Genomic DNA, 13,762 nt, shown 5'->3' with positions numbered 1-13,762 from the left:
GATAGATTTTTGGCTTGCAACATCAATATTTTATCTATGGGGTGTAATTTTGTTGCAATTTTTGTATATGCGCCACCAAACAAAGCTCTAAAGCAAGATTTTTGGGAAGAGTTTATTTATTATCTAAAGACTTTAAATAGTTCGTTTATTAGCATGGGGGATTTCAATGAATTAAGTTCTCAATCTGATAAGTTGGGAGGGTCGGCTTTTAGATTTTCTCGGTTATCTTATATGAATTTGTTATTTGACTCAGTTGAGTGTATTGAGCTACCTTTTGAAGGAAGTTCGTATACTTGGAGGAAAAAATCTCATGGCCCAAATAATATACTAGAAAGATTAGATAAAGGGGTAGTTAGTCTTGATTGGTTAAGTTTATTCCCAAATTTTAAGCTTTTCAATCATAATTTTACGTCGTCCGATCATTGCCAAGTCTCTTTGTCTATAAAAGTGAGTAACGGTAGAAAAGCTCCCCCGTTTAAATTTAATAAGTTATGGACAACTAGGAAGAATTTTTACTGTTTGATTAAAAAAACCTGGAGTACTCGTTTCCAAGGTTCCCACATGTTTTGTTTCACAAAGAAATGTAAATTGCTTAAAGAAAGGGCAAAGAAGTGGTCAACTACTAGATTTGGAAATATTTTTAGACAACTTAGGAGTGTGGAATCTAGATTAAAATATATTCAGAGTGAGCTAATGCACAATGAGGATTGGCCCCATCTTATAGCTCTACAACAAAAAAATTTAGCAAAATAAGTTAAGTTACTCCACTTTCAAGATATTCACTGGAAGGTAAAAGCCAAATCAAATCACATTAAATTAAGTGATGCAAATACCAAGTACTATCACTCGTGTGCCTCTATTAGGAGAAATCGTAATCTAATTAATTTAATTCAAGATCCCCAAGGGGAAATAGTCACTCATTCGGCTTGAATTGAAGAATGCATTACTAATGCCTTCAAACTTCGATTCATGTCCAATTCGCGTTGCCCGTTTGATATTAATAATGATTTTGAACTTCTAAATGAAATCATTTCCGAAGAAGATAACATGTATCTATGTAGGGAAGTTACTTATGATGAAGTTAAGGATGCAACTTTTGATTTAGCACCTGATTATAATAGCCCTGTTTTTAAGAACCTCTATTTAAAAGCTAAAAGTGGATAAGACCATCATTCTTAATGGTTAAGAAAGCTTGTGGATAAGCATTATTATTCTTAATGGTTAAGAAAGCTTGTGGATAAGTACTATCATTCTTAGTGGTTAAGAAAGGTTGTGGATAAGCACTAACATTCTTAGTGGTTAAGAAAGCTAGTGGATAAGGCACTATCTTTCTTAATGGTTAAGAAAGGTCAAAGAGGATAAGAACCATCATTATTATTGGCTAAGAAGGCTTTGGAAACCAATAGATAAGTTAGAAAGTCCTTGAGAGCCTTAAACATTAAGATTATGAAAATCGTTTGGAGAATGTTTTATCGGGCTGTTACAAATGGTATCAGAGCAACCTTGCGACCGTATGCCTAGTTGGCTACCTAGCGAGGGTAAAAGATCGTTGGGAATGTGTATCTGTTACTTAGGTAATTTGAGTTCAATTTTTGAGCTATAAAGTAAGAATAAGAGTCTCGATTTGTGTAAATCTTTGGGAATAAGAGTATGGAATTCAAAGTTGTAATTTGAGGATATTTGAAATCTATTTGTTAGGAATATTGAGAACTTTTTCATAGAAATTTAGTAAAGACTCTCGGAGGCTGTAGTGCTTGATATATGGACACTTAAGGTTGATCTATGAGTTTATGTTTTGAAGTTTCGAGGACGAAACTTATTTTAAGGGTGGTAGTATGTAATAGCCCTATTTTTAAGAACCTTTATTTAAAAGCTAAAAGTGGATAAGACCATCATTATTAATGGTTAAGAAAACTTGTGGATAAGCATTGTCATTCTTAATGGTTAAGAAAGCTTGTGGATAAGTACTATCATTCTTACTGGTTAAGAAAGGTTGTGGATAAGCACTAACATTCTTAGTGGTTAAGAAAGCTTGTGGATAAGGCACTATCTTTCTTAATGGTTAAGAAAGGTCAAAGAGGATAAGAACCATCATTCTTATTGGCTAAGAAGGCTTTGGAAACCAATAGATAAGTTAGAAAGTCCTTGAGAGCCTTAAACATTAAGATTATGAAAATCGTTTGGAGATTGTTTTATCGGGTTGTTACACTGATAAAGCACCTGGGCCTGATGGATATCCTCCATGTTTTTTCCAAAAATATTGGACATTAGTTGGTAAATCGGTAGTTAGAGCTATAAAAGCTTTTTTCCATTCAGGTAATTTGCTTAAGGAAATCAACCACACCTTTATCACATTCATTCCAAAAATAGACAATCCATCAAATCCAAATCACTTTAGACCATTAATAAGTCTTTGCTCAACAATTTATAAGATTATTTCTAAGATTTTGGCTAATAGGTTGACATTTGTGATGGGTAAAAGTATTCATCCGTTACAAGGAGCTTTCGTCCCTGAGAGATTGATTCAAGATAATGTGCTTTTGGCTCATGAAGTTTTCCATTCCTTTAAAAATAAGAAAGGGGCGACAGGTTGGCCAGCGATCAAATTGGATATGGAAAAAGCTTATGATCGTTTAGAATGGAATTTTATATTCACTACACTAGGAAAATTGGGATTATGTTCTCGCTGGATAGAATGGTTGAAACAGTGTATTACAACGGTGTCATTTTCTGTTTAAGTCAATGGTATTCCTGGTGAAACCTTTGTCCCACAAAGAGGTATTCACCAAGGGGATCCTTTGTCTCCTTATATTTTCATTCTATGTGCCGAGATCCTAGCTCGCCAATTACAGCAAGCAAGCTTCGCTGGTACTAGATCTATAGGTGTAACGTTAGGACACTCGAGAGTTGAAATTCCGTTCTTAACATTTGCAGATGATACGATGATTTTTGCTAAAGCTTCCGAGGATAGTTGTCACACTATCAGGAAGATTTTAGATAAGTACTGCGCTATGTCAGGCCAGCTGGTAAATTTTCATAAGTTGGCATTCCAATGTACACAAAATGTTTCAGATGCTTTTTCTGTTAATTTTTCGAAAATCCTGCAAATGGAAAAATCCTTCTCTCTTGGTAAATATTTGGGTTACCCCATCATAGATACTAAAGTAACAAATGCAACTTTTGCTGACATTCAAGAGAAGGTGTCTGCGCAATTGACCAAATGGAGAGCAAATTCATTATCCCAAGCTGGTAGGACAATATTAATTCAATCCAATCTAGCAACTAAAGCAAACTATCAAATGCAAAGCTTTACGTTGCCTTCTTCAGTTTTGTCCTCCCTTGACAAGTGCTATAGAAATTTTTTTGGAAATAAAGCCCCAGATGCTAAATCTCCTAATTTGATCGGGTGGGACAAGATCTGTTATCCTAAAAAATTTGGTAATTTAGGTCTTAGAAAAGATAAGACCAATAATAATGCTCTACAATTTAAACTTCTCTGGAAAATTATAGATTCTCCGGATAATTTATGGGTTAAACTTGTGAAAAGAAAATATCTGAAGAATGACGATTTATTTTCTTATAAAGTCAAAGCTAATGTTTCCTGGCAATGGAGAAAGTTGATGGCATTAAGAGGTACCTTTAAAAAGGGGTTACGGTGGATTGTGGGAAATGGTGAAAATATTTCCTTTTGGTATGATAATTAAGCGTTTAATTATCCCCTTACTGAGATTTGTGTTGTTCCTAATGGTACTAATCATTTAAAAGTTGGTGACTTTATTTCTCAGGATGGCCAATGGAATAAACTACTACTTAGAAGGTATGTCTCAGTAGAAGCTAGTAATATTATTGCTAATCTGTTTTTACCTAGTAACCGGATCTCGGATAAAAGGGTGTGGGGTCTATCCCCGGATGGCAGTTATTCTGTTAAATCAGGTATTGAACTTATCCAAGGTTTAAGTTTAAAACCATCGGATCCCTTTATGTTTTACTGGATTTGGAAATTAAAATCCCACCAAGATTAAGTTTTTCCTATGGAAAACTTGCCAAAATGGACTTCCTACAAAAAAGAGGCTCGAATTAAGTCATGTTTTTCTCCCTTTGGAGTGTGTTCTTTGTAATCATCACTAGGAAGACACAGCTCATCTTCTCTCTAGATGTCCGTTTATAATTGACGTGTTTGAGGATTTACAGTCACGTTTGAAGTGGCATGTTCCCCCTGTTATTGCGAATGATGTGCCCTTCCTCGAGTATTTCTTAGAATTGAAAGCCTCTTTCTCGATGTACCAAGTTGAGTGCATTGCTATAACTTGGTGGTTTATCTGGTTCATTCGCAATGGGGTAGTTTTCGACAGGAAAATTGTTCCCCAATAAAGGCCAGTCTGATGATTAGAGACTATGTTAAAAAGCTAGGTATTATGGGAGATGTGGTTGATGCTGTATAAGCTCAGGTGGTCTCTCAACCTAGGCTGCAGAGTAAGCCTAAAAACCGAGATCAGGTAACTTGGTCCCCCCCCCCCCGCCTCCTCCTGACTACTGTAAGGTTAATTTTGATGGTTCTAAGTTATCAAATGGCCAAGCTTCGTTTGGGTTTGTCATTCGTGATTACGAAGGAAAAGTAATGCTTTGTGGGCCTGGTGTCTTAAATGTGTCCGATTCCATTCTTATGGCGAAGGCTAGAGGCCTCCGTGAAGGTATTAGAGGGGCTAGATCTCCGGGTATTGGTAAAATTATTCTTGAAGGTGACAATTTGGTTGTTATCAATTCTATAAGAAAGATTTGGAAAATTCCTTGGATGATTAAATTCATTATTTTAGATGCAGGTGAAGATCTTCATCTCTTTGAAGATGTTCAAATTTGTCATGTTTTTCGGGAAGTTAATGGGACTGCGGATTGGATGGCACATCGTGGTCACTCGACGACCAACACGACTTTCTGGTTTGATGAACCTGATTTACCCTTTGCCTTAATCATCCGCAAGGATGCTTTAGGGTGGCCCAAATCGTGGGATCCACCCTAATTCTTTCTTTCCTTTTTTTTTAAAAAAAAAAAACGAGGTCCATTCGAAATCTGTTAAGGACATGTCGTGAAATTATAACTTGAGAACGTCCAATAAAGAGGCAACAAAGTCAACTTACTCCCAGACTCGTTAAACACATCCTTACTTTTTCAGACGCATCCTCTAACTCTTTTGAATCGTCATCTGGAATGGGAGACACTAATGAACAACTCATTGCCATTATGGCTCAACTTACACTGATGAACTCTCATCTTGAAGAACAAGACAAAGAGATTAAGGCACTAAAGGAGAAGCTAATTCAAGAAGACAAACAAGATAACACTCCACTACCAATCAAACCGACGATTTGAGGTTTGAAAAACTCGAGCAATTGATCCATTCAATTCCTGCACTCGAGAGTCAGGCTCATGGCCGTGACATCATTGATCCGGAACTGGGGGGCAAGCTCCCTAAAAAGGTAACATTGGGTGACCTCCCAAAATTCAAGGGGGTCGAAGACCCAAATGATCATTTGAGTGCTTTTTTCCATCTATATGGCTCTCAAGAGCATGAACAAGGACCTGTTTGCTTATGTGTTTTTCTTAACCTTGGATGCACATCCATCCAAATGGTTTAGATCACTGAACAAAAAAATAAGTTGAATGACTGGGACTACATCAAAGAGGAGTTCCATAAACAATACATATACAATACTCATCTTCCCATTGGCCTTCGTGAGTTGGAGTTAACTAAACATAACTCCAACGAAGACTTCGTCGCCTTCCTTAACAGATAAAGGGAAGAGGCTGCACAAATGGCTAACAGGCCATGTCAAGAGGATTAAGTCTGGATGGTGATCCATAATCTATAGCCTCTAAGTACGGGGAACTTATTAAATTACAACCTATAGAGTCTTTCACGAAGCTCTATAAGGTGGGCTTACTAATTGAGGAAGAAGTACAAGACAACAAGAATAAGGGTTCCAACAATAATACCTCTTTCAAGAAGAGTAATAACAACCCTTTTAACTCTAATGTCAATGCCCTCACTACTGAAAAGGGAGGTTATCAAAAGCCTTTCACTCCATTAGGCATGACTCTAGAAAAAGCCTTCACTAGGCTTCATGCAAAAGGAGAAATACAGCCTATCGGTCCTACTCCAGACCCTGCACTTGAAAATAGGCACAAGAAGTGGAACCCTAATGACTATTGTAAGTACCACTAAGGGAATGGACATCCATCATTTGCGTGTTGGGCCTTAAAGAATACTCTGCAAGATATGGTTGATAGTGGCAAACTTTCGATTCCGCCGGCAGCAAAGGTAATCAACAACAATAACCCCTTGGACATCTTGTCAACAATGCAAGGGGCTTAGTCATTTAGCGTTGGTTTTCTAGGTTAAGTTGGAGAGTCCCTCCTCGAGCTCCTTCATTTCCCTTCCTATCGAGTTTATGTCATTTACAATTTTGATTTCTAATAAGTCTTTTTTCTTTCATTTTCAATTAATAAAATAATCGCATTTTTATTTTCATTTTCATTTGCCTTCCATCATTTATGCTTCTATTTCAATTATGAAACTTAAATAACCTAATGAACTTGACTAATAATAATAAAAAATATCTGAAATAAAAATAAAGAAAATTGAAAGAAAGGACATACTTTTGATTAAGAGTTATTCCTCCTTTTTCCTCTATCATCCATAAACCATCATCTTCATTAGCCAAATATTCCTTCGATATCAAAGCTCCACGAAGAACCTTCAAACCATTCACCACCCATAACCAATAGCTTGTGTGCAAACCTTAGTACATAAAAATATACTAATGGCAGGCAAAATAAAATAAAAAGTAACAAAGATCAAAGTGCAAAAAAAAAATAAAGCAAAAGCAAAAGAAAATGTAAAAGTAAAATAAAAAAACGAAGGAAAATACCAAAGGCAAATAAAAAAAAACCAAGAACTATGAATGGTATGATTCCGCAAGGATACGTAGGAATCCTCATCTCAAGGTCTGACCGCTTCAATAAAATAATATTAGTCATGGTCTAATGATTTGATTTTCTAGAATTTAGGAGCATCTCTTTTCTAGATCTCGACATAGGCTCGAGTCTGAACTTAGCCTCGTTAAGGCCTTTTCCACCTACATTCATTTGAGTCGAAAAATTTTTGAACTTTTTATATCTCAATCCAAGCTCTCCTTTTCCCTAAAGGACTCTCCGGTAATCCCATGGTTTCTGGCGAAATCTTCTTTTCTTATATTAACTTCCCGAAAAAGAATCCCCAACGATACTTTCAGTGCTTAAGACAATTCAACTACATTACAATATCACATCAAGTACATGACAAATTCAAGACGAGCTCAACCAAAATGGGGGATTCCTGTATGTGGTGGTTCCTCCAAATCAAATCAAACTCCCAAAAAGTTGTAATCCGCGAACCTCGTTTCAGACCCTGATTATTTACTAAAATTGATTTTCGAAAATCATTCTATCTATTTCTGGTCATTATATCATTCTACACATCTTCTAGCCTTGCAAAATCCTGACCTTGTACTGCAACCTTACAAAACCTTGACCTTGCATTGCATACATCCTAGTCTTGCATAACCCTGACCTTACATGATGTGTCATCCCTTAGCTTTGCATAACTTTAATCCTTGCATAGCGTCTCATGCATCCTTAGAGAATCTAAGTTTGCATCTTTGCATCATTATGTGCTTATTTGAGTTGTTCGCACCTATCTGTTAATATCTTCTTTTGCAGGTAATCAGATTGCTTATAGTTATTGCCCTACATACAAACATTGTTTTGCAAAGACCGACGTATATAGATAAGTTCTAAACTGCAGAGCCATTATAATCGTTATCCGTCCCGACACTATATACTTTGACTTTCGGTTTCCCGAACCTCGGTCAAATGGGGGCTTCTGTAGACACATAATCGTGTCTCCCCATTTAAGGAACTGGTGATGAAACATACCGTGATCTTAATTGATCCGTCCCAAGGGCAGAGCAGAATGAAAAACCATTCAAAAAACCATTTCGAAAAGTTTTAAAGTCTTATTCTAAAACGTAATTAACTATTTATGATAATTAATTGTATTTTGAGCCCAATCCATTGACAAGCTCAATCAATTGCATAATAATTATTATTTAAATAAAATAAATATTTCAAAAGATATTTATTATAGTGAAAATCAAATTTTATCCCGTAATATCAGATCTCCAGAATTAAAAGATAAAAGAAAATCTTTTAAAAGGCATTCTAAACAAGCTGGCAAAGGCGTGTCAAAAGCCAGGCTTGTGTGCCTGGCACAGCTTTCCCGACACGTGATACTGTGCTACACATAGTGCTGCAAACTGTGCCATGCATAGTGTCATGCGCCTGATGCACAGCTCTGCGTAAAGGGCAATTTTCTTTCTTATCTTTTTCAAAACACGTGCCACATGTACACTTTCTATTGGGCATGCCGCTTCTTGTGCGTGACATGTCAGCCTGATTTTCGTTTTTCCTATAAATAGGCCTGATTTTAGTACAAATTGAAAAAGGGATTTTTCACATAACAGTTGGCGAATACTTTACGAATACCTCTCTATGAACTACAAACACATACTTTCATACATTCGGATTTTCAAGCTTCACGATTGCTCGTCCCGAAGGTTGTCAATCTCGCAGACCTAAGCCACTGTATAATCTTGAGGGTCCTTAAATAAATTCTTTCTTTTTATATTAAAGGTACTAAATTTTTTATTTCCTGATGGAGATCTTTAATATAGAATCATTCTACTATATATTCTAAACCCTTTTCTTTCTTTTTATTTATTTCCATACATTATTATATGCCTGCCTGATTATTCTATGCATATTATATGATTGCCCTGCATTATTGCTTTTATCACCCATATGTTAATACTGCTAATCATGGCCTAAAGAACTGTTATAACATTAATCAGATTAATCTAGACAACCTATTAGGTTCCCTGTAAATGAATTGCATAATAATATATCATTAAAAAATAGTCTTTTAAGTGTTTCCTGAACCAACATAGACTAATTATTTTTAGGGTTCTTAAAACATTATTTGGTTATTATTTTGCATAAAAATTGACATGAATTGATATTGAGTGGAGGCCAGTAATGGGTAACATAGTTCCTGCATGTGTTGTACCCTCACCCCTGAACTCAATCTTTGCCATCTATGGATTTTTGACGGGGAAATCTACATTGGATAAGTACCTATTTTGCCCCTGCGATTTCCCAATATCCAATTAGGTTTATAATTCTTCCTTTAAAGAATTGTTGCCGACTTCAAAATAATTTTCAATACAAAAATCGTTACAGTGGGGTAGTCAAATCTAGTACGCGCTCATCCCGCGTATGCAAAATAAAAACACGCCTACAGTGTGTCACTTTCAAAAGCAAGGTCAACCAAGTAGTAAAAGCCCTAGTAAGGGAACCATTACTATAAGACGAACACTACTTCCTAAAGGAAGCCGGCCAGGAAATGTAAGCTCATAAAAGCAATCATATCCCACATGGTTGGCAAGTGTATTTATATCCAGAAGACAAACTATTGAAGCTTGTCTAGAGGAGAGTCATACAGATGTTCGGTCTATAGTGGTCGTTCTCCTTATTGGTACACAGCTCGTCTGGAATGTCAGGACGAGCTCAGTCCCAAGAAAGGGTGGAAATAACCAAGCCTTAGAACTTCTAAGACACTCATTTAGGACGAGTTCCTTTTGACTTAGACATTTATTCAAACAATTCGATGGTCGTCCATAAAATAGGACGAGTTCCATTTGAATTTAGGCATCTTTTTGAAGTTCAATAATCGTTCAGACTCTTTCGACGAGCTCATATTAACTTGGGCAAATTAGTTCTAAGTTTAATAATTGTCCAGATTCTAGGACGAGTTCCATTTGAACTTGAGCATACTTGTTTAAAGTAAGATGATCGTCAATATTATGGGATGAGTTCCATTTGAACTTGGCATATTTGTTTAGATTTCAATTATCGTACAAAATATAGGACGAGTTTCTTTGGTACTTGACATGTTTGTTAAAGTTGAAATGATCGTCCAAGCTAGAGGACGCGTTTCTTTGGTATTTGACATGTTTGTTAAAGTGTCCAAGATATCTAATCGAGACGATGTAATCGTCCATAATTTTTGCAAATGTTTGATGGTTAGTCTAAAGACAAAAATTATTAGATGAAGCAAGTTGGACGAAAGTACTTATGTAACAAAAAAACTTCCATTGATAAAAAGCAAAGTTTCCAAACTAATCTAAGAAAAATAATACCAAGCTACAGAGATGGAAAACAGCCAAGATACAACAAACAAACACTAGCCTAAGCTAGGTATTCAGAATTGACGAAGGAATGAGGAGTCCGACCATCAAACTGAGCCCTGTGCATATCTTGCTGAAAGATCAGACGGCGCTCAAAGCGGTCGATGTCAGCTCGGCCAGCATTTCAAAAGCCTTCAAGTCCCATCCCTTTGGAGGTTTTCACCACGTTGACTAGAACATCCTTTGCATCAGCGAAGGATTGGTCTGCCTCTGCCTTCAGACGAGCATTATCCTTACTTAGTGTGAGGTTCTCTTTTCTAAGTTTGGCAGCAGCCAAGATTGTAGTATTCCTTGTGCTTGCTCGACCTAATATCCATGGCCAGCTGCCATATAGCTTTTACCTTCAGCAACTCATTAATCTTAATGGGGTATCATTGGGTGCTGGACTCCAAGGTCGCCTAACAAATCTCCCAGGCCTCTAGGGATTGAAGATGGAGAGTCCTCATCTTCTCACAATCGTGGATAGCCTTATCCCCGACCATTTTTGCTTAGTGGATGAGATGCTTGTTTTCTTTTCTCAACTCTCTCACCCACTCTAATAATCTTACTTCAATTCGAGCAAAAAAATGTAATGACGAAGTAGCAAACACAAGTCAATGGACGAGTGAAAAAAATGAAAATATTATAAGTACCAAAATGAAAACAACAAAGAGACTTACCTCAACAACAAGTTGAGACATGTAGCCAACATGCCCAGACGATGCACCCCTCAGGCCCTTGATGTAGGACTCGAGTAGCATTTGAAAAGCTTTCGCTTGAGCCTGTCCCTCTCTGCCTTATACATTTTGGCAGATGCCTGAAAGGATTCATCGTCCGAGTCAGCAGCAAGAACGGTTGGTTCTCTAGAGGGGCCCTTGTCCTTATCTGAAAAGATGGAGAAGTCAGATCTCTTGACGGGTAGAACGACTACAAGTTTGTTGGACAAACTCAACGGACGTCCACACACTTGCAGTGTCTAAACTACATTTGAGTAGTATGACTCACCCGAAGATAAGGACGTTGATTTGTATGATGGTGGAATCTAAGCCACCAACTACGCGACCGGCCCGCTGAAGGCCGGTCCTTCCTTGTCAGTCGCATCAGGCTGAATCTCTATAACACCATCCATTTTAGGCTAAGTCTCCGTATGAACAGCCGTGTATTGCTGATTCATAGGGAGGAGGGTGGAGATGTGTCCCTTCTCTCCCAAAAGGGAGCAACAGTGGACGAGTCATCCACCTTGAGGGACTTACCCACTGGAGGTGGGCGAGACTCGTCCCCCGTCCTCTGACTAACGGGGGTCGCTGTAATACCCCCGATCCTTAAGACCATTTTGTTTATTAATTATAATCATTAAATTAATTATATTTCGAAAATTCTTATTTAATTTGAGTTTGGAGTATATATGATTTTTATTTGTCGTGTTTGTAATATATTTATCTATTTATTTTAATAAAGTTGTTATTATTATTAAAATTATTTAGACTTTAGATATTCAAAATTAGTTTAGTAGTAATTATCGAAAAGGGAAACTCGAGATCCCAATTTTAAATTGATTAATTGTCAAGAAAGAGCTCAACTATTCCCCATTTACTTTAATAAGTCCTAACTTTAGATTATTTCCTGTAGGACCTATGTATTATATTTTGTTTCTTTATAAGTCCTAGTTAACTTATAACCTGTTGAGAAGGTAAACAAAAAATTTAAAAGTGGGACCCACCCCTTAAAGATTTTGTTTTTTTTGCCAGGTGCTGACTTTATTACTTTCCCAGAGCAGTTAAGTCGATAATTTTTCGCCTTCCCCAAAAAACTTCCATTGTCGTCTTTATCTCAAGCTCTTCCTCTGCTACCACCATTAACGAAGTTACGCAAGGCTTTTTTTTCATTCATTCAAGTGGAGGCGATTCTTCAGTAGCGAAGTTGAGGAGATTTCTTCGCACGGTTTCCTTCTTCAAGAAGAAGAAGTAAGTTTTCTCTGCTCATCTTGCCCTCCCCAAATTATGATTTTTTTTTTTTAATGTTAAATAAGTATCTATTTAACTTTGTTGTGACCTTTAATTCTGTTATGAAACTAAATTTAGGGTTTTTATTTTGATTTGTTGTCTGAATTTTGGGTTTTTGATGTTTGTTGTTGTCTGTGCATGTCCCCCTCCCCAAATGATAATGTACTTCTAATTAAATTTCTGCTCTAGTTTGCCCTTGTTGTGTGAATGTTGTAGTCCATGGACAGTGTTTGTTTGCGTTTCTAGCATGGTGGTTTATTCAAGGACAATGGAGGGACGATTGAGTACATTGGTGGGGCTAGTAGGACATTTGCAGTGGATCCTGATGAGCTGTGTTGGTGGTATTTGGATGATCTAGCTACGAAATGTGGTAGTTATAGGAAAATTGAGAAGGTTTTTTACTTGATTCCTGGGAAAATTCTATCTGATGGGTTGAAGATGGTTTACAATGACTCTGAGGTGCTTGAAATGGGTGCAATTATGATGAAAACAAAGTGTATTGATTTGTATGTATTACATGGAGTAGATAAGCCTTCAGTTTTAGGTAATGGAATCCCCCAACCTCTCTCACCCATCCACACAGACACAGCAATAGGGGTTAATGACACAGGCAAAAAGGATGAGACCCCACCCAAAGTAGCAAATGCAAGGAAAAGGACTCCACCCAAAAAGTTGACCCCAATTAGGTCAAGTTAAAGGTTGAAGGACTGCCAACTAATTTTCCCTACATACCTACCTCCTCCATATGACCCTACCTTTTCAACACCAATCATTAACACCCCAACAGTTGAGCACCCCTCCAAGCACCCACAACAGATCAGCCTTCCCAACCTCCCACAACATTTCAGCCCTCCCAACCTACCACAAAAGATCACCCCTCCCAACCTCCCACAGCAGATCACCCCTCCTAACCCACTGTTAACAAAACACCATCACGGAACAGTAAGAAGACAACAAAAAACCCTCCCATCCCATTGTGCATACAAACAATAGCAAGAAAACAACCAAGAAGGCAACAAAAAACCCTTTTGAAAGTAGCAAAGCAAAGCACACACCTCTTATACCTGATGAGGCGTACATATATGACCAAGAGACCTTCCAACATGATTATTACCAGTGGTATGACTATAGACCAAATAGCCCACTTACTTTGAGTGAATTACTAGGTTCAGAGCAGGAGTTTTCTGATGATACAGATCCTAGTTATGAGCCTTCAACTAGTAGTTCAGAAGAAGAAGATATAAGGAAGGTGGTTGATGATCCTGAAATTGATGTGGAGGAGTTGAGAAATCTAGGGGGATGGGAGGAACAAGAACTTCCATAATTATTAGTAGAAGGTGTTGAGTGTGGAGAATATCCAGAGACCATTTGATGAGTTGCAAACTGCTAAGAGCAGGGTGAAAGCAGCAAATCTGAAATTGTTGCTACTTGCTCAGTAGC

This window comes from Beta vulgaris, chromosome 7 (genome assembly GCF_026745355.1).
Source record: "Beta vulgaris subsp. vulgaris cultivar EL10 chromosome 7, EL10.2, whole genome shotgun sequence".
Taxonomy (NCBI): domain Eukaryota; kingdom Viridiplantae; phylum Streptophyta; class Magnoliopsida; order Caryophyllales; family Amaranthaceae; genus Beta; species Beta vulgaris.
The sequence above is the reverse complement of the archived record's forward strand: the minus strand, read 5'-3'. Positions refer to the sequence as shown.